This window comes from Astatotilapia calliptera, chromosome 16 (assembly GCF_900246225.1).
Source record: "Astatotilapia calliptera chromosome 16, fAstCal1.2, whole genome shotgun sequence".
Lineage (NCBI taxonomy): Eukaryota > Metazoa > Chordata > Actinopteri > Cichliformes > Cichlidae > Astatotilapia > Astatotilapia calliptera.
The window spans coordinates 12186350-12211499 of NC_039317.1; the positions used below are offsets into that span (position 1 = coordinate 12186350).

Sequence of the window (25150 nt, forward strand, 5' to 3'; positions counted from 1 at the left end):
CCCTTCCCCTTCATCACACAGTGCAGCCCTTAATTTGACAATGACAAAGAGCCACTTGCAGATTTTAAATTTCATAATTTTAATCTGTCAAGTCTGACATTTAATTAGTGGCTTCCTAACCTGTGTCTGCCTCGCTCTCTGAAGGGCACCGTTTGTTCTGAGAGCGCTGCGCAATCTCTCAGCAAAGGAGAAGAGAGAGTGGATTAATATATATGTACATTACCAGCTGCTGCAAAGACAATACAGAGAGGGAGGCCATTAGGGCCTAATACAGACAGATGAGGTTAATAATATTTGGGAAGTGTTGCTCTATTAAGCAGAGCACTGATTAAGACCTGAGTGGGATCCCCCCCTTCACGAGGCACTGATTGGGAGCCAGGCTGTCTTTTGTTCTCCTGCTCCCAGAAAGAGGAGAGAGGGAAAGGGTTGCAGAGGAAGAAAGGACAGGAACAATGTTGGCTGACTTTGTGTTCCTCCTGACAATGAGGACGGGTGTAATGAGAATCTTTACAGTCCTGGATGAAGGTTTATAGAAGTCCAACGCCCACTGATAACTTCATTACAACTACTGAGCAAACAGATGGAGCCAGCTTTGGGAATCTTTCTGGTTTGAGGGAAGAGCTCCGTGATTGCTTTCAGTCTGCACTTGATTTCTTTTCTTAGTCACCGCTACATAATGTTGCCAGACTGACCTCATTAATTTATTCCCCTCATTATGTAGCTTGAAGTGTGGAGATTTGGCCCCTGGTTGAAGTTTGAAATTCCTTCTCCAAAAAAGAGAGAGAAAGAAGCAGGTTCTGTGTAACACTATTTCACACAGACAGCTCTGCTGGAGCCACTATTGATTTTCAAATCAATAGAAAGTGAAGGGAGATGGGGTGGAAATGGCTTGGAATTGGGCTAGCAGGGAAAATGTCAGGAGCTCCAGGTGTGGGTATAGCATACGTGTTTTTTTTTTCTTTTTTTGACGCATGTCAGTGTTTAACTTTTATTATCAGAAGCCTTTTTTTCATGAATTCAATTCTTCGCAGAATTTTTGAAAACTCAACTTATCTTTTGTTTTCTCAGCCATTCATTAAGACAGAAAAAAGAGTAACGTGGCGAAGCTGCCGTTCACCATTAAACTAATAAACGAAGAGGCGGATCAATAAATACTGACTGTGTTTTCAAACTCTTTCTAATTACTCACCACTGCCTATTGTGTTCTTATTGAATTGTCTCTCTGGCAACAGGCCCTTCTGCACCTTCCAACACGCAGCGAGTGCTGTTGAGACAGCAGGAGACAAAGGACGGGGAGGAGGGGGTCCGACTCGGTTGATGCAGTGGTGAGACGGCGAGAGGAGTGAGGACGTCTTCCTGGGGCCCACTAGTGGTTGCTCCTTGCCTCTGCTGCTTCATCTGAGGGGCAGAGCAGATGACAACCATGAGGAGAGGAGAAAGATTAAAGATTCAGGGATAGAGAGAGAGAGAGAGATAACCTCAGCCTTTTCTCTCTGGACTTGGACGATGCTCACACCACAGGGAGGAGAGATAATAACGAAAAAGACAGACCCACCTGTTTAAGCGCTGTAAATCATGTGTGTGTCTGCGTGAATGAATGCATGTCTGTACTGCTCAGTGTGTAAATCACTGCTTGGTCTAATTGGTGCCTAATAATACTCATTTCCTGTGTAGATGAAGAACAATGTATTGGGGGGCATATGGGGTCCGTCTGGAGCTTCACACACCAGTGGCGTGCAAGACTGGAAGTTTTCGTATGGCTTAGATACCGAGCAAGGACAGGCCCGGTGTTGCCGATACCAATACCATAGTTTTAACTTATACAGCAGCTTATGTAGTGTGTCTGCAGTGTGTCTGAACACATTTTAATGACCACCGTGATTCACTGTGATTTTTACTTTCCACAATTAATACTACCAACTATACCAAAAAACACCTTTCAGCTTTTCATGTCTTTTGAAACTGGATTTTTTTGGAAAGTTGGAGTGTAAATGCGCCTGTCTCTCAAGTACTTTGGGTCAACTTTGTTAAATGTGCTTCAAATAAAGTAGACGTAGAAACAAAGTATCGATTATCTGTTGGGCTAATATCAATCTGATACCAGAACCAATGTTGATGCTATCAATATTTGGATCTTTGTACCTCGGTGTACCCTGCAGTTCATGTGCAACTTTGTGTGTGTGCGTGTGCAAAATTAAGTACGTGTGTCTGTTTGTGTTCGACTTGATCACCGCTTTCCCTTGACAGTGCTCATAGAGAGAATTAGAGAGCTGGTGAGATAATCAGATGAATAAAAAGCAGCCGGTAGCTCATTACAAACCCTATTATTCATTAATTAACATTATTAAAACGTCTAATAGACCGCGGCACTCCTCCCAAGCCCCCCTGCCTCTTTTCAACTAGGTCCCTGCTCCGCGGTCCCTCCCGTTTCTCAACATGAAAAGAATAGCACATCAAACGAGGCCTGGTTTCAATGTGTTGGGGATTTGCAGGTGTAGAATCGCACACACACTGCGCAGGGGATCCGCTCGTCGGTCGCGCCGCGCTCCATAGTCTTCCACTTCGGCCTCACTGTGACACACGCCGCTCACCCGTGCCATAACAAACTCCTCATTAGGAGTGGGGAGAGAACTGGGCCGCATGCTCCCTAATTAGGTCCCCCATCTAAAACTTTCACTCTTCATCCCTCATCCTCCCTCCCTCCATGTCCCTGCATCACAGGAAAAAAGACTGCTGACATTTATGGAAGGCTGTTTAATCAGCTGTATATGCAGGGTTATAAAGGAAAGTTTAGGCCTGCGATATGTGCATACAAAGGAAATATATTTCTTTAGCACTCTAAAGCGGTTGAGCTGTGGCAACTGTCAAAACATGTTGCGACCTATGAAAAGTCTTTAGTTTTATCCAGAACTAAGCTACATTTCTCCCCCCCCCTCACCCATTTTTCCCCGTCTCAGTTTGTAGTTCATGCATTAAAATACACAAATTCATCCACGAGATGCACAAATGCGGCCGATTAATTTGGTTACATTGCAGAGACCAATATTCAACTCTGAGGATAATATCTATCAAAAGTTTTTAATTGTGTTCAGTGAGAGCCAAATATATTAAACTTGCATAATATATACATAGATATGTGTGCGTGCAGCAAGATGGGGAGAATTTCTGTCCCCAAAAATGTAATGATTATCATGCATATTCAAATGTCCAAACAATACACCTTAGTTAAACATTAATATCATAATTTAGATACAATCTGTTTAATGTGTCCAGGAAAAGAAGTATTATTCCTCATTTTGTTCTCATTATTTTCAAATAAACAGGACACTATGTGCGGAAAACAGGGAGCGAACAGACAAATGATGAATATGTAGAAACTCTTGGAGATATTAGTGGGCTTTAAACTACATCCTCTGATTACTTTTCTGCTTTTAAATACTTGATGTTCCAGTTGTACTATGACCTTAAACAAGATTTTATTGGAACACAATATCCATAACATTAGGGGAGTCTTTTATCATGCTGAGAGGGACACCGCCTCCTTGTATCCTTAGTGGAGACTTTGCACATTAAATTACATTAATATTTCTATTTGTGGCGCCATATTCACATGTAACGCAATACACCACATGTATATTGTGTAACACTAAACACAAATATTTTCTCTTGGGAGATTTGATACTATAATACATTTTTTTTTTTAACTGAATTAATTTCTGAAACACGGGCTCAGACGTGCGTATACATATATGGACGTATACACAGCAAGTCAGAGAGAGAGAGAGAAAAGAAATGTTGGTGTTTGTGGGAAAATGATTTCCTTTATCAAAGCAACTTTCAAATTATTGGCCTTATATTAGCATGGCGACCGCTTTCCCGCTCCTAATCTCTTGTGCTTTCTTCTCACTCTCTTCCCCTCGCGCATGCTGAGTGATGCTTCCTGACAAGTAAATCAGAAAAGAGGTGGCATTTCCCCACGCCGCTGAAGAGCCAGCATCCTTCTCTTTCCTCCCTTCCCTCTCCTTCTTCCTCCTCTCCTCTCCTGATTAAATCTGCTGCTCCCTGTAGGATTATTAGGATTCTAATTCAATCTGAATTTCAGGAACTTGTTTGCTTGGTTACCTGTCACAGCGTATCAGCTTGTCATATTAGTGGTGATCGTTGGCTCTACCTAATCTGCTTTAAACAATTTCATTGGGTGCTGGTCTATAAATCATTCCGTAATGGGATTGACATGCGCGGGCTTAGCTAGGTAAACAAATCAGCTTTGTTTTATGTTAGGCAGCAATGAACTTGGCTTTATCAACTTCCCATCGATTCACACACACCACAAGGTCAAAATCTCTCTGGCTGCTCATCGGGGAAGGGGGAGTGGGGATGGTTAGTAGGGGTCAGCACTTCAGCAATTAGAATATGTATCAAATAGAAGCAGAGGAGCCCATCGCATCCTGCTACCGCTGTTGCCTTTCTCCAAAGTGTTAATTTATTTCTTATCAAAGTAAAGGCATTTCAAAGTAAAGCTTCGCAGCATTGGAGGGGAAGTTCTCTTTATGGGGATTTAAAAGAGAAAATAAAATGAGTTTGTAGTTTATTGACGGGAAGTCCCAAAGGCTGCTTAAAAACTCATTAACTTTCAAAACTAATTCAGACGTGTTGATTAACATCTAAGGGTTTGATTTATTTATTTATTTATTCCTTGCAAAAGATGGAGGAATTTTTTTCTAGGGCCAGTGTTTTTGCTGACATGCTGTAGTAAAAGTCCTCATTTTGACCCGCTTAGAAAAAGTTGATTCAAATAGAACTTTTCCTAATCATATCACAGTCTCAGCTAGGCTTATTTTGGCAGCACTTTGAAACTATATGCTGTTTCAAATTTCACATAAGTGGGATTTTTCTGTTCCAAAATATCTTAACCTTCGCAAACTACTGTGTCACAAAATCAAACAGCTGATTCTGGTTAAGTATTCAAATGCATAGAAACTGTTGTATTATTATTTTTTAGGCAGCTCAAGAAACATGACAGAGGTAACCAGCGCTGCACATTTGGTATGAGGGACTTTGGCAGGAGCATGCTGTGAAGTCTGCAGGAAATGGGTAGCATGAACCATGTCTTTTGGAGAGCGCCCCAAGTGCTCTGACCAGTACAAAGACAATTACAGATATGAGGCAGAGTTAAGGAATTCTCCAAATGTCCTTAAGAATAAAGGCATATAAATAGAGGGATTTGACTTCTTGTTGCTTCTCTGCTTGTTGCAGACAGAAAGCAAGAGAAAAGGAATGTAGGGGGGAGAACAAATTTCACTGAGCTGACCTGTTCAGCAGCATGTCATGGGATCTTTTCACACCAATACATCTCTCTAATGCAGGCAATTTCCTGCAGCTTTTCACCCTAAGAGGGGGATTTGACCTCTGTGGCTAACGCTTAAAACAAATTCGAATGTTTGCCAATAAGGAGGGATTAAGTCTGCCAGAAAAGGTGGGAGAGAATGGGAATGTCCTCTTTGCCATTAACAAACATGCATTTATGCATGTGTGTTAGACAGAAGCGCATCTATCTAAAAATATATTTTCAGTCAAATACAATACATGCATGTAAAAAAGACGCATTTACCATAAGTCTCCAGTGTCAACACGACTGCTCTTAGAATCAAGGGATCGGGGCAGCTAAGAGGTTGCAGGGCATGTTTTGAATGCACATAAATGGATGATATAGTCTGTCAGGTTAGTGGAAAAGTGGGGGAACTTGGATGAATACACATCTGCCAAAGTGGTTGACAAGTCATCTGGAGTAAACACAGACGTGTCAAAACCCGTGCATTGAAATTTTGGGGAAAAGCCTTTTGTGTTTTGATATTTGTGTGCAACATTTTAGAGAGGGTAAACTTTCACCACTTGAAAACCCTCCAAATCATAGCTGGCACGTTGAGGATAATCTTTCCAATTACCCACGTCTCTGTTTCTGAGTGTCTTAGGCTATTAGCCTTGTGATTCCTCTGCATCCAAAGCTATGTGCCGCTGTTGACAATGAGAGGTAAACAAGAAGGGGGGGGGGGGCGACTCACCAAATCCTCCAGAGGCCTGGAGGGGAAGCCACACAGCCCAAACTCCTTTCACTGTGAAAAAGCAGCTTCCTTTAAGGTTGTGCTCAGGAGAGACTGACAGCAATTACAGCTTTCTCTCCCCCCCACCCTCCACCCCACCCCAACCATCTCTAGCTAGGAGAGAACCACATGATGGGAAACCACGAGAAAGGAAAACCTCCCCTCCTCCGCTGTCTTACTTTCTCAGAAAGAGACATTTACCTCCACCTCTCGGTGAGGTGATGATTGTTTACTTTGAGTGATGTGCTATTATGACAGTTCAACAAATCACTGTTACATAGTTTTGTGGCAAATAGTGGAATTTTAGAGTAATCCCATGTAAATTATTAATCCTTTCAGGGGGAAGTTGCAACACAGAGGCATACAGCACATCTCATACACACTCCACCCTGACAGTTGCACTGCTGTGCCAAAACGTTTGACAGCCTGCACTACTTTAGATTTGTTAAGAAGACAGTGGGGCTGAGTGTGAGCCCGATTCAAAAGCTGATCTGAGATCATTGCTGCGTGCCGTGTGCACTATTGTTGGCTGGATTGCATGGCATTAAAACAGGGGAAAGTATTTTGGTTTTTTTTCTTTGTACAACGAATGTTTCATTTACACAGTGTACATCACCGTGAGCCTCGTACAAACTCCAGCAAATAATCTCCCAGTGTATCATATATCATGTGTCTTTACAATCTCAGAGATGGTTACTTTGACACTTTTATTGGTCAGAGAACATTGAGAGTCCATGAAAGATGATATGAGAAACAAGGTAACGGAACAGTATAAGAATGACTCACTGACAGCTCACAACCATTTTAAAACTAGAAATAGATCCACAGTAACTGCTGAGATGTATTTGCCTCTATTTTTCTCCACTTGCCTCCTTCGTCCCTGTCTATGCCTCCTCCCCTCCTTTTGGTGGTCAGTGCAAGGATCACGAGGTGAAGAAGAATCAGAGTGGTACACATATTACTCTCTGTCTCTTTCCATTCTTTTCTGCTGGTGGTTGACAGGGCCTGTCTGGTCTAACCCGGGTGGAAAGTGACTCTAATTGTCATCTCAACAGACAAGATTCTGCAGCCATCCTGGAGGCATGGGCAAAATATACTTAGCTACTTTATCATTTAGACAGAACCCAACCATCGAGGCACCCTATTGACATAGACTTTTATGCAAAGATAGACTTTTTGAATTGGCAGGTCACGTCACCCACTCCTTAGCATGCATACATAATGAGAATAAAACCTTTTTACGTCCTGGCTGAGACACAAGCATCTGACAGGTAGGGTTTGGGAGTTCAAGGCAATGTATATATTCCCTGCCTCTTCTCGTGGACCTGGGCTGGTTATAGAAGATTGTGTTAGCTCAGAGTAGAGAATTTTACCAAATGTTCAGTGCTCGATAGCATTAGTCTGAGCCTGACGTTGCATTGTCTCAACAGTCCTCTCCCAATGGAAGCTATCAGGCTGGAATGTATATGCAACTACAGGAAACATTTTGAGCAAAATAAAATAAAATTAAAAAATATAAATTAATAATTATATCCAAAGATGAAGCTGTTAGTGTTAGCTATGGCCAGTGTGTTGGCTTAGCATGTTAGCATGCCACTGGCATTCAAAAGCAACGTTATTAGCTATGGCCAGCATCTTGGCTTAGCATGTTAGCATGCAATTAGCAATCAAAAGGAACATCATTGGCAATGGCTAGTGTGTTGGCTTAGCATGTTAGCATACCATTAACAGTCAAAAGGAGCATCATTAGCTATGGTCATTATCTTGGCTTAACATATTAGCATGCCACTAGCACTCAAAAGCAACATCTCATGGACACCTTGAATGCTCATAACCTAGCATTTCAAATATTTTACTCAAGAACCAAAAAACATAACCTTCCTTTGGTGCTACAGGAAAAAACAGACAGCCACCATAGCCATCCTATGCGAACCACGAATTTGTGTACACAACTGTCATGGACAATTGCTGCTAACATGCCTTGGACTCCTTATGTCACATATCAAACCCACAAAATGTTACAGATTATCCTTGTTTCAGTTCCCTTTTCAAACTAGCTTTGTTTCCTTTATTTTGCTCCCTTTCCTACAGGCTTCAGCTGTTGCCCCCCACCCCAAAAGGTGAAATTACCCAGCTTTTGTATGAGGCACAGTCAGCCTTTGAATGTTGCCTGTGAATGCCTGTGGGCCTATAAATGTGCTATGCGAGGGAAAGAGAAAGTTAAGCTGTCCTATTGAATTGATTGAACATTCATGAAACTAAAGTGTGCCCTCCCTCACACCCCCACCCCCTTCTCACATGTGGAAATGACTTCCAGACATCTCCAACGTCCCGTATGGAACACAGCCGTGAGGATCCCTACCTTACAGTCAGGTGCTGAGCTGTTGCCCTGAAGGCACGATTCAATTGTTAAATCTCTTATGAATAGAACAGGAGGGTTCATTTTACCGCTTACAACCTTCCACGTTCATGTTTTGACTTTGTTGGTTTAATTGCACAATTATTTTACACACTATCTTATTTTGTAATCATGTTCTGCCTTGCTGCTTTTAGTTACATAAAGAAGAAAAAAAAGTAAGTCTAAAGAAAAAAGAGCTTTGTAACATTTTAAGTTTTCAGTTCCTCAGTTTAAAAACTCAGTGTCCTCAATGTTTGGCAATCATTTTGAAATGTTACAGGCATACATTATATTGACTGATTCCACTTTTATGGGGCTCTCTCCATTGCACTTTCATTATTTAATCAAAATGCCTTATTGCTTTTGCCCGACAATACACTTAAACCGAATGAATTCCAAGGAGTTCTCATTTTATGTCAGTGCCTGTATATCGTCAGCCTCAAAGATGGCAATATTGAAAGCAATTTTCTGTGTATTTAGGGGCGAGTCAAACAATTTCTGGAAAGAGAACTAATCAAAATGCATCAACCATAATCAATAAAAGTGAGATAAGTTGGATGATAAGACTATGATGATGAATTATACCCATTTTGCTTTCTCCAATACTGTGGGAGTTGTGTGTGTGAGAATCTGCACGCGTGCTGTCAGATGAGCGCGTGTCATCGCCGTGCATCATATCACCAAAGAGCCCCTATGTATCCCACCAACAGGCCGCATCATACCCCTCTATTAAACCATCCGACACCCAAAGATTGCAGTCACAACCACAAAACAACAACAGCTCAGACAGCTGTGAGACCTAATCATTATTTGGCAGAAGTAGCGAAATCATGTCAGAGTAAGCCCTAAACATCTCGCTTCCCAGTCACATTTGAATCATCTGCAATTAGTTTTGTTTTAATAACACTCACAATTAAAGGTCCTCCGGTTTGCATAATTCATGACACGGCAGCGCCGATGTCAGAAATCAAATGCAACAAATTAGAAATAACAAGTTTGAGACAGTGTGATTCAATTAAGATCCGGGGAAACATTGGGCCATGCATAATTGAGGGGCCGGCAAGGCAAGACTCATGTCAGGCCTGTCAGCCCCGCTGCAGCTATTGGATTTGGCCTGTCACACACACTCAAATCAAGCCTGTAAAAATTACAGGTTACATTGATTTCTTGATTTTATTTGCGAATGCTTGTGAGTGGGAGAGCTCGTGCATGCGCGCGTGTGCGCACATACGCTTACATGTGTGTATAATTGTTTGTGCATGCACTGCGTGTGGGTGTGCTCACATGTGCTTGTCTCTGAGAGTGAGATATAAATCAGGTGTGGGAGACCATCCAGGGGTTGAGAGCCGAAGCCACATCTGGAGCTGCAAGTTAGAGCCGGCTGAGCCCTTTAGATGTTGAGCGGAGCTCCGGCAAGCTGTGGGCACACGCGCGCGTCTTGCAAACCGCATGATCATCGCCAATTATTACAGTTATGTTTATAGTAAAATCATCAGAACTAGCACTTCCATTCAACTCTGCTGCAGCTTACAAAATGTGTGCCTTTTGGACCCAATTGTGTACACGCATGTGTGAGTACAGTCTTGTGCGTGCAGTCTCTGGATACAGCATGTTTGAGGCTTTGAAGGTACCTTGCATACTGTGCCAAGATGCAGATGCTGTGTTTATTCACCACATTACGCATCAGCTGCAATAACAAATAAATACACAGTGGCTCACAGAGGAGATGACAAAAGTTAGTGCAGCAGAGATATGGATGTGTATGAAAGTGCATTCTTTACTCTGTGTGTGAGTTCGTCATAACACACATGGATATTAATATAATCTGGGAGTTATTATGTTTTGACTTAAAGTTAACTTTAGCCATTTCACTAACATCAGGACACATCTAAGGACAGCACAAGCCTAGGTATGCAGCAATCTTATTTTGGCTAGATTTCCCTCTCCGTAGGCACTTAAGCAGAGAAAGAGAGCAAGTGTTGGGCATTAAATGAGCTCTCAGTTATGAAACACTTACGGGGTTTTAATTATCAGGGATTGTTGAAAGCAAAGGAAATAGAAAACAAAAATTCTTCTTTGTGAGTTTAAAAACATGCTGCTTATTTAATTAAACGATAGCACCCACAGCTCATAAAGACCTCAGAGTTAATAAGATTTCCTAAGGACACCCACATTAACACAGGCTGCTGCTATGTTTTTGATAATCAGCGTTCTCGATGTGGCGTTTGGCAAAGTTTGGGGGGTGCAGTCGGTGCCACAAAGCAAGAGCTTTATGTGCACGCTTGTGGTAATTTTCAAAAGTGTCACTGATGTCGCACTTCATTTTAAGATATCAATATTGCCATTTGAAAAGGGACCAAATCAAAACCACAATTAGCATATCTTCCAAAGCACTTCCTGCAAGAAGTATTTTCAGATTTGGATCTCGCTGAAAGGCCGCTGCTGCAGGAAGGAAACATGTGTTAGTAAACTACCAGATGCAGCCACACGTTACTTTCAGAGTCAGTAATTTCTGACTGAATAATCACTAATGACTGAGGACCAATAGCTCCCCGAAGCATCATCTTAATCTGTCTTGTGACTGGCTAATTGTAGCCAGACACACTAACCTCCCTGTGGCCTGTGGCCTGGCTCTAACCCTGGCACTTCTTTTTCTCCATTTCGGCCTCTTGCTTTTCTTTTCTCGTTCTGTTTTATCAGCCTTTGCTAAGTTGACCCACTCCTGCTTTCTCTCTTTCTCTCCTTCTCTCCCTTTCGTTTTTGCTTCATCCCACTCCCGCCGACTTTCCTCAGCTCCGACGACATATGGGAAACTTTTCCAGGGTGATTGCTCCAATCTGATTAAGGCAAGCTGTATAACTGCCATTTATCGCCGCTGCTGCTGCGAACCAGCAAGCAGCTCTGAGCTGGCCGTTCTCAGTCCAGACTTATCCATTAGATCCTGTTCAGGCTCCTCCAATTGTTCTAACTGCCAAGACTGTACCATGAATCAAAACCCCTGGCAGACATACAGATCTCTCTCTGATCGCACAGTTCAAAATAATGCCATGCCCACTTAAAGCTAGAGTGGTTGGCGCTCAGTTAATTTAAAGTCCAAGGGAAACAGGGCTGGATATGGAGGAAAGGAGTGCAAAAAAAAGGAGGGAAAAAAAACTTACCATTACATTAATGCAGTTGGTTTGGGTTCAACAAAAGGGGGACTTGGCCTGAGGAGCTGAGCGGAGAGGGTTATTACAGCATTTAGCCATCTCCAGACACAGGAGAGAAATGAGCCTTGTGGCCTTTGTGTTATCTAATCTCGTTTGCATTTCCTTTCAGCATCATGAAAGAGAAATGCAATAGGGTCCTGATTGTGTTTGTTTGGTGAAATTCTAATTTAGGGCTGCTGTGGCTATGTGCCTCCACCAATAATTCTCTCCTGGCTGTATTTGTGTGTGTTTACTAGCCTTATGGCGGTGCGTATAAGTCTGTGGAGCGCTTTGAGACGATAAGAAAACAGTAGCTTTACAACAGTAGCTTTAAAACTACATGTAAGCTGAAAAATGAAGGTGAATTTATGCAGTATCACCACTTGGTTATCTGACATCCGCGCAGCTCGGTTCATATTTCAGAGTGATTGACTAGAGGAAGAAAAGCACGTGCCCGATGACAAAAGAGACGGGAAACGGACATAGAGTGGATTTGACATGATGAGTGCCAATGCCCCCATTGATCAGTACCATTGACATCCCTTCTAGAACCCTGCAAGGTGGGTTTGGAGTAGGCAGGAAGCTGAAGGTTACAGCTCGCTGTCACAGCACTGTCCAATCACATTACACATCATAATGTCTGAGAATCTGCGTGCCTTCCATGCATGATGGACAGATGACAATCATCCCTCCCTCTATTGTTTCTTCCAGTCGCCTCATCTCTGGGATACGTGTCTGAGATGTTGTTCCCATTTATATCTTTAAAAAAGTGTCAAACTGTATTCAAGGTAAAAGTGTCGAGCTGTAATATCTTTGGTATCAAAACTTTCACCAACTTAATGAAGATTAATAGCTGTATTTTGTTCACTTTTTGGCTCTGAATTTGCACAGAGCTGGTAATTTATAGCCAGAGGTCGGACCGGGAAGGTGCTCTCACCAGTGGCCAATGGGCTCTTTGTGTTTATGATGAGGGGAGAGGATGGAAAGGTGATTTAGGCAGACAGCAGGTCTGCTTCTTTTCAGAGCAAACCTCCAGCAGACAGGCCATTAACAGAGGTGACAGAGAAAAACAGTGGCAATCGCTTTGATTCTGATTTACACCACTGCTGAAAAACCCAAACAAATTAGAGGAACAAAATAATACACAGGGAGAAATAAATCACATTAATGATTAGGCTTTGAACGACAGTCGGACATGAAAGCGAGTGGCGGCGGGGGCATCTGGAGGAGAAGATGGCAGATTATGAGATGATATTAGGAGCTGTCTTCAGAGAAAGCCTGAGAACAATCAGGCGCCAGCAGTAACGAGGAGAAATTCTTTGTTCTTCTCTCCACTCAGTAGCTAACATGTTGTTATTCAAGTCAACAGCCACTAGAACCTCGTTAGTAGGCCAAGCAGCTTACTGCTCATTAGCCGACAAAGGAATGATATTCATTGACAAAAAATGCAGCTTGTGGAGCTTTTTGGCAATATGTAGAGTACAAGAAAACGGCACATGTAAAATGACACAGAACATAGAGCCTGGACTCAAACTACGAGGATTCTTTTATATATCAGACATGCAGTAAAATACTGCATTTGTCCTCTATCAGTGAATAATTGGAGATATACCAATAATTCTAATGAGCATTTCATTAAAACAAAGCCAAAATTACACACACACAGAGCTTGTGTTGTACATTAAATTTATTGTTATGTTAATATTTTTCTTAAATTGAACATTGTTGAAGGTTTGCAAGTAATTGCTCGGTAATCTATAAATGCAGACAGATTACATGTTGCATAAAGTCTGAATGAGACTCGACTCGACTGGATGTATTCTGGTTACATTTCTACAGAACAGGAAATGTAATAGTTAAATATACATTTCTGTCCGTGTAGACAGCAACAGATATGATATGATTTTCAACAGTTTATCATAGTTAATTGACCCCATTTAATTGTAGGCTGTCAGCTGGCAGACTCAGACGATCTCATTTTGCAGCAAAAATAATAACTGAAGTGAGATAAATTCATCTTACAGATATAAAACATATATCGACAAAGTTTCACTTTGAGCACATAATTTGCAGTTTGCACTTGTTATTATGATAATCAGCATATTACAAAATTACAAATTGCACTAATATTGTATCATGCATGAAGTATTGTGATAATATTCTATCATGCTGTGTTTTGACATTCCCACCACTAACATCCATCTATCTCTGTCTCCATAGTGTCCAAGATAAGATGTGCGTATGTTAAGCACCTTTGCTTAGGAGGCTTCCAGTGGGCACTGTAGTTAGATCCCTGAACCATGTTAACTGGCTCCCTCTGATGTGGGAGAGCAGCAACTCTACAATAAGCCAATCCTGAATAACCAAACTCCTGATACGATCCGCTGTCACGTACCACAGGCTTGATTTGTTCCTGTGGGGCCATCACCTGCAGGAGGAGGCTTGGTGTTCTGATGCTTTGTGGGCTGGGTGGCAGTCAAAGGCAGACGCCATGGTGTCCAATTCCTTAGATGTGGCACTCTCATTTCAATTTTATGATCAAATATACAAGATTTAAATCTATTGACGGATATGCCATGTATGATATACTGGCATAAAACTGTCATTGTAATAACTTTATTTTCACTCTCACTGTGTTTATAGGAAGGTATTAAAATTTTAAACAGGGACAAAAATGACATGAGCAAAAGATTTACAGACAGTGCCATGTCATCTTAAAGTGTTATTGAGAGCAAGCGAGCAAACACTTGTTTTTAAGGAGTAATTTGGAGTTGAAATATATTTGCTAAATATAAAATCTCCACTGTGTTCTCTCCTGCCTTCAGGTGTCTGTCTAAGTGGGTCGTCATTACAACGGACTCATTTTAAATGAAACAGATATGATCTCCTGGTAAATGGACTGACTTTTTCAAGTCTTATTGACCACTTAAAGTGCATTACAGCAGAGGACTGAATCACTGACCCTCCAATTAGCGGAAGACCTCCTGAGCCACTGTTATTATAATTAATGTAATTATAACAAATTACAGAAATAGTGCTAAGCGATGATGACCACAAGGAACAACCAAAAGGGACAGAAAAAGCTGCAGTGGCATCAGTGCTGGGAGGAGAAGTAAAGTGCTTCAATCAGAAAAGTAACAGATGCCTCATCAGAAAGTTGGGGCTGTGCTGCTCAGAGCAACATCTGACCTGCTGATAGACTGCTGCTGCTGTAAATGCTGTGTGCTGCTAAATGAACTGGTCCAGGCATAGCAGTTCACTGCACTGTGGTCCCACTGTGAATTCCAGATGACAGCACTAATGGATGATCCCGGGGTGCAATCATCTCTATCCCTGCTGCCCTGTTCAGCAGATGGGCTGTAATTCCAATTCAGACCTCTGAGGCTGAGAGCTCCTTAATTCAGACATGCAAAAGTCATTAAACTTCTTACATATATACTCCTGCTGGAGACCTATGATTATATAATTTCAATTGATGTAAGGAAAAAGAGCCGTCCTCCAAATACTTTCCTACAATTACATTTGACAGTTGGTCTGGAGGATTAAACCTAAGATCATGTTTGCCTCCATCTGTGTATCTATACTACTGTATGAGTATGTTCGTTTACAGTCGCTGGAACAACCGTGTTAACACAATTAACCGCAACATCACAGAATAGCCCAGCAGCACATAACCACTAGCAAGATCCCAGCATGCCTGGCACATTTTTTTCTTTTTCTTTTTTTGCATGACTCAGATCCCAAAACATATTATTTTAGGCATATAGACCTCAAGTGTGTAACTTAACTCAGATACACAGAATACTGGCAGAGAAATGTCATGTTTCTGCTTAATGTCAAGCTGCTCTACCCATTCGGCCAACATTTTCTCTCCAGCTTCTCAAATATACCGTTAGGTAACAGTTACCAAAGTTAAATGAGTTCAGGTTCACTGATGGAGCTAAGTTCAGGCCTCTGAAACAGCAGTGTTTCAAAAAGAGCAGGCGTAAACTTCAGACTCAGTCTCACCGCTGCTGTTTTTTATTTTTATATTTGCTTTGATATGAAGCATTTAACCTTGCTAGCTTAGCTTACGTAACCTTAATGCATGATCACTAGCAATTTTGGGAAAGAGAATTTAATGGATTCAAGTTCTACCATTTTTTAGGAGGATTAATTACATTGTATGATACCTTAATTCAAATAATAATTAAAGCGAGTTGATTAACACGCCGCTGCAGCACACCCCATGACCCTGACCCACATCCCAAACCAGCTGTTGAATGCCTATAAAATATAAGGATGTTTAAATGTAAGAGAAAGCAAAGAGGGAGATGATACTTCAATTTAAACCACAAACATGTTTTCACACTTCGTGCACAACATCTGATCCAGTCTTTGTTGAGAAGTTGACTTCGGCAATGAGCTAGTGCAAGATGAGCTGGCCTGAACGTGTTCAGGGATTTAAGCTCTAAATGCACAGATAACAAGTGGTGTACTTCCACCTGTGATTGACCTGCGCGAGTGTCTTACTGTTCAAGCATCCAGCCACAGGGGAGCTTGGCTGCAGCAGAGCCTGAACCCTCTGGGGAGCAGGGTAACAGAATCGCAGGCTTATACAGATATCTACACAAAGGACAAGCTGGCGCTGGCAGGTGGCCCCAGCATAGATAAGTGTGTTTTCTGTTTTGGGGGAAAGGAGGCGGGGGTGTGAGTGAAGGAAAGACTGCTCACTTACTGGCCTGTTTCCTTCTGAGAGTGATGATGCCTCCCGTGGGCGTAACACGCAAGGAGGTGGGACTCTTGAGTGTACTGTAGACATGCTTATGTCTGCGTTAATGCATGAGAGCCTTCCCCCACCCCCAGCAGTCTGAACACACAGTCAGAAGCCATAAACTCGCTCCTTTCTTATCCTTTTTGAAAAGTTCAAGTTTACAGCTGTTTCATTTAAAACTTAGAAGAAAATGCATTAGCTAAAGCAGCATCTTTGTCACCTACACAGAATCTAACAGCAGGCAGTTTTTCATTTAAAATACTTTTTAAATGATTTTTGAAATCCTCAGATCAAATTAGCTGGCATCTTATTTTTCAAACATTTCTTTAAGTAATCATAATAAAGGAATCAATTTGATGCACAAGCTAAGATAACCCCTTTTTATTCCTTCTACTGAAACTGCTTAGGTTTCTGTGAGGCACACTGTATCATGCATGGAACGGCACTTATAGTGCTTTTCTACTCTGAGTACTCAAAGTGCTTTCTTACTACAATTTTTAACTTTCCCCCCTATACCTAAGCCCTAATTGCACACATCCAACCACTGACCTTTGTCTGTTGAACAACCAACTCTACCTCCAGAACCAGCCAAAGTACCTGAAACGATGCACAGTGAGTATACGGCACATGTTGGTCTTTGTCAACCCTCTTCTTTTGTTATTGAGAATTGGTACCACAAAACCTACAGTATTAGCCGTCAAAGTTGTTAGCACTTTTTACTGTTTTTTGTTTATTATGTGTGAATGAGACAGAGTACCGGGCTGTGGTCGACTCCTTTGTCACGTGGTGTGAGCAGAATCATCTGCAGCTCAACGTGGCAAAGACCAAGGAACTGATCGTGGACTTCAGGAAGACCAGGAAACACTTGACCCCTGTTTCAATCCAGGGGGTCAGTGTTGACATTGTGGAGGACTATAAATACCTTGGAGTACACATTGACAATAAACTGGACTGGGCTAAAAACACCACAGCACTTTACAGGAAGGGCCAGAGTCGTCTCTATTTTTTGAGGCGACTGAGGTCCTTCAACATCTGCCAGAAAATGCTGAGGATTTTCTATGAGTCTGTGGTGGCCAGTGCGATCCTCTATGCTGTTGCATGCTGGGGGAGCAGGCTGAGGGTCGCAGATGCCAACAGACTTAATAAACTGATCCGTAAGGCCAGCAATGTTGTGGGGATGGAGCTGGACTCCCTCAAGGTGGTGTCGGAGAGGCGGATGCTGTCCAAGATAAAGACAATGTTGGATAACACCTCCCACCCACTCCATGACATGCTGGTCAGTCACAGGAGCTCGTTCAGTGAGAGACTGAGATTACCGAAAAGCACCACTGAACGACACAGGAAATCATTCCTGCCTGTGGCCATCTCCCTGTACAACGCATCCACTTAACACACTGTTTGCTGCTACAACTACACATGTTTCTTTTCCAAATATTTATTTATAAGTGACTTATGTATGTATGTATGTATATATATGTATATATTGTACTATTCTTAGTTAGCGTATTGTCTGTCTTGTCTTAATGTTGGTTTAAAATGGAGCACTGTAACAAAAAATAATTTCCCCCAGGGATCAATAAAGTATTCTGATTCTGATTCTGATTCTGATTCTGAATCTCCTCAAGCTCACTAATGGAAATGAAAACCATTGAAAATGCTCAAATATGTATTTGAGAATTACATACATACAGTAGGCTGTAACTAAGCTTGGTATATCGAAACAGATAAAAGTTAACGATACAGCTGCTAACACGCACTTACCTAAGATACATCAAATATTTAGAGGGCTAATATAGAGGCGTATTTGCATGTAACACACATGCTGTTACCTTCAGAATGAACAAAGTCCCGTACTTATAAAATGGGGCTTTCCTACATGCATTTAAAAGGGTGTGTTTTGACTCAAACCATCATCTTATCCTAAAACTAACAAAACGGAAAGCAACATTTATGCCCATTTCGCTCCGTGGAGTTAAAAAATTGAAATGATTAAAACTAGTTGTGATAAAATAAATACGATGGACTTTGTTTCATTGAGTCTCATCTTACTGTATTACTCAAAGAAGAATACCAAATGTGAAAAATAACAGACCCACAGGACCAGAGCTTTGCTTTTTCCTGCTTAGCAACTCTACCGGCAGATCAACTGTTTGATTGTACCCCTTCAGTCTATTTCTCAATCATTCCACCCGTCCCACTATTTAAACACACTCATCTCTCACTGGAGCAGGCTCTGACAGCAGAATTTGCTTTTTTTGCAGTGAGGTGACTTGCAAGATACACAAATAACACAGAGGTGCATTTATGGTATTTGTATAATCCATGAAGTGAAAATTAGGGACTATTTAGATGAAAGGCAATTAGACAATTACAGCTAATGAGGCCAATCCTTTTCTTTCACCCCAAAGAGTCCACAGACTAATTATCAAATTAAAGAATGCTTCTTTTCTCCCTCTGACCCTGCGCTGTCGTAAAGGGAGGGTGCTTTGGGAAAGGCAAACATTGGTCTACTCTGTGGAGGCCGAGGCCGGAGAACAGGCAGGCAGCATTTAGAAAGTGATGGGCGTATTAATCACTGCTTAAGCTGAGACAGCTTTATGGTCTGCCGGGCAGGCGGACACACACAAGTGTAGAAACATGAACAGACACTCTGCTACTCGGTCCGTTATACATCATGCAGGACTGTGCTAAGAGGGCCAACAGCCAAACAGGAAACATGGTTGTAGCCACAGGAAGTAGAGCAGCTCATATGACTAGCAGACCCCGCTGGTGAAACTTCCTACTCTAAGGAGCTCAAAGAACTCCACCTGACATGCACCAAGACCTTCCAACATGTTTGTTCATCCACAGCGTGAAGCTAAACAATCACTATGATACAACAGTAGATGGAACAAAATGTGATAAGAAACAATTGCGGGAGTTTCCTCCAGTCAAGATTCATTTGCTTTCCTCTGCAACCGAGCATCTGTTGGATTCTTATTCTGACTAATCAAACAGCGTCTGTTTTCTCTCTCAGTACTTGGAAAGCTGATCAGCTTCGATGGGATACCAGGGAAAATGTTTCCCAGTGTCCCCCTTAACATGTCTGTTGCCAAGTGGTTCAGTTCCTTTATGGTACAAAGGGTTTAGCTCCAAAACGGCTCTCCAAAAAATTTCACAGTCTGTTAATATCATCCCTCAATTAGCTCTAATTTAAGTCAGACCATACATTATCCCCTCTTCCTCCCCTTCACCACCAGCCCCCGGACTGGCGTCTCTTTTTTTGCTGGCTTGAACTACAGCTGCACCTACCGGCAACCGAGAGTCACAATCAGAGTTCGGCTCAGCTCCTTGTCATTCAGCTCAATCTAAGATGATGATGATGTTAAGCTGGATGTTAGCAGCATAAATATATACCATTTCGTTTTGCAAGTAATTCTCCCTTTAGTGCAATGATACAAGAATAAATCCACGCAAAGCACGACCCCTTTCACACAAAAAAGACCAAGCGTTACACAGGTATCAAATTTCTCCCAACACAGCTCACGGGAATCAGTTTAACTGCTACTTTTCCTTCGTTTTCCCGCTTCCCACTTCAAATTCTTCATCAGACGTGAAGTCATTTTCTGCTACCCCTGTTTTACTTTCTCGTGCAATGTTAGGGTCAGGGGTCAAAGGTTCTTTTCACATCGCCGTGCCTGCCCAGAGCAACCTGGCAGGTGCAGGCTGTAACAGCCACCTGTCTCCAAGGAGAGACTTCTGCTAGAAAAGCCAAAAATGCTCCCAGTTGCCCCGTGCTCAGCGCCAGTGACTGTCCCAAAAGCGCTTCTCGTCATCGCGTCTTTGCGCAGTGGTAACAGCAGCCAGAGGGGTTGATGAGAGTTCACAGCCCCTCCTCAGTGACAGTAACTCCTCCTGTCACCTGCTTTCATATGGCAGGGGTGTCAGTGTATGGTGAGAGACTCCAGCTGACACTTTTGACACGGCTGGACTTGATGAGGACTGATGGGAGGCTGTCAGCAGAGTGACACATTAAGCAGCTTTGTCACAGATCAGCCGGTGAGTTTTATGCAAAGCCAGGCCTTGTGCTTACTTGGAGATGACCTTCCGAAGTTCACTAGAAGTCTTGCAGATGTGGCGCTGGGTCGAGTTTAATTTTTCAACGATGCCACGCAGAGATCGTCAAACACGCACGCACACACGCACCTTTGGACACACACACACACGCTCTTCCTTTAAATTCACCCGAGGAAGTTCAAGTGCAGAAGAAAGCATATGATTTTTAAGTACTAGGTAGTCATTAAAGTTTAGACTCAGAAAGCCAACTCTGCCTTACACGTCCCTCTTGTGAATATTAAAGACGTAAAAACACTGAATGTGAAGTTAAGTTTGTTAAGGTAAACAGAAAAAAATTATGCGGTTTGCATGAGAAGAAGCTTTGGGTATAAGCTCTGTGGCCTTGCTAAGTGTGTGGGAGCTGGGATGATGGGAAATCTTTAAGGAACCAGCACGAGGAAAAAAAAGAACGAGAAGGCTGGAGTTTACCTCTGTGGGTTTTATTTTTATTTTCTGAAAAAAATAAACTCAGTGACTATATTTTATATTCAACTAAAGTCAGTAAAAAAAAGATGCGCTTCAGAAACAATTTGACACAGCAACTTTTTAAAAATTAGACCTCAAATTAAAGCAGAATTTCTCAATTTATACGTGTATTTCCTGTGGCAATATAACCAGGAAACTCATCTAATAAATCTAAAAATAAATTTGCAAATCAAATCTTAATTTGTCAAATACTAAAGTAACTGTTTACTTCCAGCCGCGACATATTTATAACAGTTTCGTACCTTCATTCATCAAACGCAGATGTTAACTTTTTAAACACAGGCCTCCTCAGTTCCACGCTAGACCTTTTAACATCATAATTCTTGAGAGTCACTCCATTTAAACTAGAAATGTGGGGGCTCCATGTTGTAGCTCCTTAAAACAGTCATATATTCCCATCAAGACTAACATAGACTTATTTGCTCATTTGTCTGAATTGTAAGAATAATTTGTGTGAATGTGCTTTTATACCTCCCCAGTGATCCATAAATCACAAAGGGCTCTTTGTGGCCCACCAACATATATATATTTTCCCTTTTGTTTAGACACTATAATCTTGATTCATAGTGTGACAAATCTACTTGCAGAATTTGTCACGGAGTCACTTTAGATATATGTTTTGACATAAATTTCCTTTTAGCCAGAGCCACCACCATTCCACTTTGATGACTTTGGTGATGACCTGAGCCGCACAGACAGGTCTGACGCTCATCTGTCCGGCGTGCTCTCCAGAAACACAAAGAAATCATGAAAAAAAGGAAACTTCTTGTTCAGCTTTATTTGCAGTTGGTGTCAGAGAGCAGTAAGGAAGTTGCGCACCTTCCTCCAGGTGAAGGAACAAGTAAAATATTGTGTTACCTACATGCTAGCTAAACCAGCTTCAACAAAACACACCTTATAGTGTATGTATAATATACGGCTCTATTATCACTGGGTTGTTTTTTGTTTTGCTTCTAACCGCAACTGTATTCAGAAGAAGTTACCAAATTCAGACATTTTCAGTCATGTAGTTTCCTTTTATTGTACGCGTGGTGGATATTCTCGTGTTATGCTGAAACAACTGCAATTCTTTTGTTGAGAATGCATCGATCGGAGCAGCTTTAACGACTGTTTAATCACCCAACTCTAGAAAGATGCAGCATTTGCAGATGTGTGCGTTAATTCCTTTTAGCCAGTCCTCTTTGTGGTTTGTTTGAAGCCCCTGCCTCGTGCCATAAATCAGCCTAAACATTTTGCAGAAAATTAACATCTTTGCAGAGCTGTTACTGTCTACTGTAATATTACCTACATTTACTCATGAATTATATTTTGAGTTCAGACGACCACACATCAGGACTTTACTTATGCATATAACTGAAAAAAGCATCTTTTTTCTTTGCATATTATGCTTAACTTGACTTTAGCAACATCTAACAAAGCTGATAATACCCTATCCTTGCTGATGAGTCACTGACTCGTGCCTGTATTAGGCACTTGGGGAAGACACTGGATTTACTTCTTCTCCAGTGCAGGCGAGTTGGAAACTATCATCTTCTGTGTGGAGTCGTCTGTGTGTGCATGAGACTTAAAGACAGAAAAGTATTTCGCTTTAGCAGCAGGAGTGGGAAAACAATTGTCCCTGACTGATTTTCCCCTAACCCCATAATGAAGCCCATGTGTACGACTGGCCTTTCAACAAGCTGCAAATCTGTGCGCGGCCCACTCTCCACTTGATTAAAGCAACAGCCACTCACCTGCTCCTCATTAGCCTGGACCAGGAACAGACCCAGCTAAATAAGTTAGCACCTGTATGTTCCAGTTCGGCATGCCTTCTACATATATGTAATATGTGTGTGTTTTAAGCTGACAGCCTTATAAATGATGGGATGGATTTAGCCGCCGTGATGCTGCTGCTGCTGCTGTGTGTGAGAGGGCGAGGAAGAGAGATGGATGTGTGGAGGCAAAAGGGGGCTATGTGCGGAGAAGTAGCAGGGACATGTTCTGTGTTTTGGGTCTGTTGAGATAGATGAGGGACTGGGCTTGGAAACACTCATTAGCCATAATCATTGTCCCTGAAGGGGAGCAGATGGTGGCAGGCACAAAAGAAAATAAAAATTTGTTTTCTATAGAATTATACGTATATGAATGAATGAATGCAAGAAAAACACACACAAAATGACCCAAAGATAAAGAACACAGCCATCAACAATAGTAGGTCATTCCAAAAGTGTGTATGTGTGGGTAAACAAAACACAGTTCATATCCCGGTGTAGATGTATGTTGCGGTAAATGTGCTCAGACATGCTGGTCATTACAGAACAACCCTAAAGGGCATTGTGTGGGATGGGATCATCAGAGTGCTGTTGTGTTTCTGTCTGGTTCCTGGTAACCAGTGACTCCGATGACCTCTGCCTGCTCTGAATGGAAGCATATTAACACTCCAGGCTCTCAGCAACATTTAACCAATTTGGTAAATTATCTGTGAGGCCACTTTTATAGGACTTTCTTATTATTCAGAAGGCGGGGGAGTAGAGAGAGAGAAAGACAGAGGGACTTCATGAAGGGATATGGGCACGCAAAGTCTGCTCTCATTTACATACATTACCAGTCGTCTTCTTTCCCAGAGTCCCATAGAGGAAGCACCTGTTAGCCTCTCGCGGTCTTCCCCCTCAACCCCTCTCTCGTGGTTCTTTCATCCCTCCATCGCTGTAGCTCCTCAGCCTCGACCTCCTAGAATCACCCCACAAGCAGGTGTTCTCAGTCAAAATTTTCCTCACAGCCTGCGTAGAGAAAAATGCAATGAGAGGAAAGTGACCAGGAGACCAACATGGCCCTTGCATAGGAAGGGGAAGACTTAGAAGCCTCGGCCCCTCCAGTGGGGTAACACTGAATCCAGGTGTTTGATACTATCACTTCTTATTTACCTCATGCGGACATACAGTTGTTCCCTGGGCTTCGACTCAAAACAAATTGCTGGAGTGGAGAGTTTGTAAAAGAGCTGTCTGTTCTGTCGGCAGAGGGGTTAAAGTTAATTTGATCGGGCATGTGTACTCTGGGCGAGGAGCAGAGAACATCTGCATTCAGTGGCATGGCCCCATTTGTTGCAATTTTGGGTCTCATTTCCATTTGCAAGAGAGATAACTGCTCGCATATGGAAGCAATAGATAGAAGAGGTCAATGCAATTTCTTTCACTTGGGGGGCTGATGCAGGGGGAAATACCCTCGTGTAGTAATCTCAGTTGGCATAGGAAGAAACAAAAATCTGGGGTTTGGGGAAAGGAATTCCTTTCAGTGCAGTGACTCCTTGATTCCTTTACCAGGCAGTAAGTATCCCACACCACTTCCAAACACTCCAATCACTCCTATTATTGCTGATGGGATCTGGGGACATGATGTTGTAGGTCCCATCCATGTTCACGCGCTTCCTAGTAATGGCATCTCAAATCATATGTAGTGATAATGAATTAAAAATACCCTCATATTAGAGATGAACTGATTTGCAAAATTCATTTCTGATTCCAGTTTCTGGCATTTTTCCAAGTGTGTCCTGCTGATAGTGATTTTAATTCTAAAAACTATAGCTAACAGCATATGTAAGTAAAAATCTACTTTTATTCATTGCAAAATATATTTTTGTCATGAAAAAGAAATGATCATAGACTTTACAATTTCTCCTAAGCTCCAAGAACTCTTTTTTATTGGGAAGAAACAATTAACTCAAAATGACTTCCTGCACGCGCACCTTTAGCTACTATATTTTACCATATCAAACAAGTGCAGATTCAGTAGATTTATGTAACATAACAAATACAATCAGTTACTTACATAATTTTCTAGTATGTTTATAACTTTAACTGTCAACAAACCTTTTCTGTTTTTTCACTCATCACTGTAATTTTCCTCATAACTGCTTTCATTCTTTGCTGCTAACTGCTAGCTTTAGCTTTAGCTACTTTACGTTTGTTAGCTTCTTTAAAATATCCATGGTCAGCTGGGAGATGTTTTTTTTTCGGTTTGCTGTTATGAACATTTTCGTGGTGGTCCACTTGAGGTTTACTCTGGTGAACTTTGGGTCTTCACTCACAGTATAGATCTTCTACGCTGATGGCATGTTAGCATGTGGCTATGAGTCAGCATCACTTTGCATAAA

At 41.9% G+C, this 25150-nt stretch overlaps 1 long non-coding RNA gene across 1 annotated transcript; it reads right to left on the reverse strand.

Annotated features, from left to right (window-relative positions):
• Window positions 1–1303: 1303 nt before the first annotated feature.
• Window positions 1304–25150, reverse strand: LOC113008400 (uncharacterized). Its single transcript, XR_003270015.1, has 3 exons — window positions 24867–25150; window positions 23601–23780; window positions 1304–1398 (listed from the first exon to the last, which is right to left on the reverse strand). It is a non-coding gene; the product is annotated as an uncharacterized LOC113008400 (long non-coding RNA).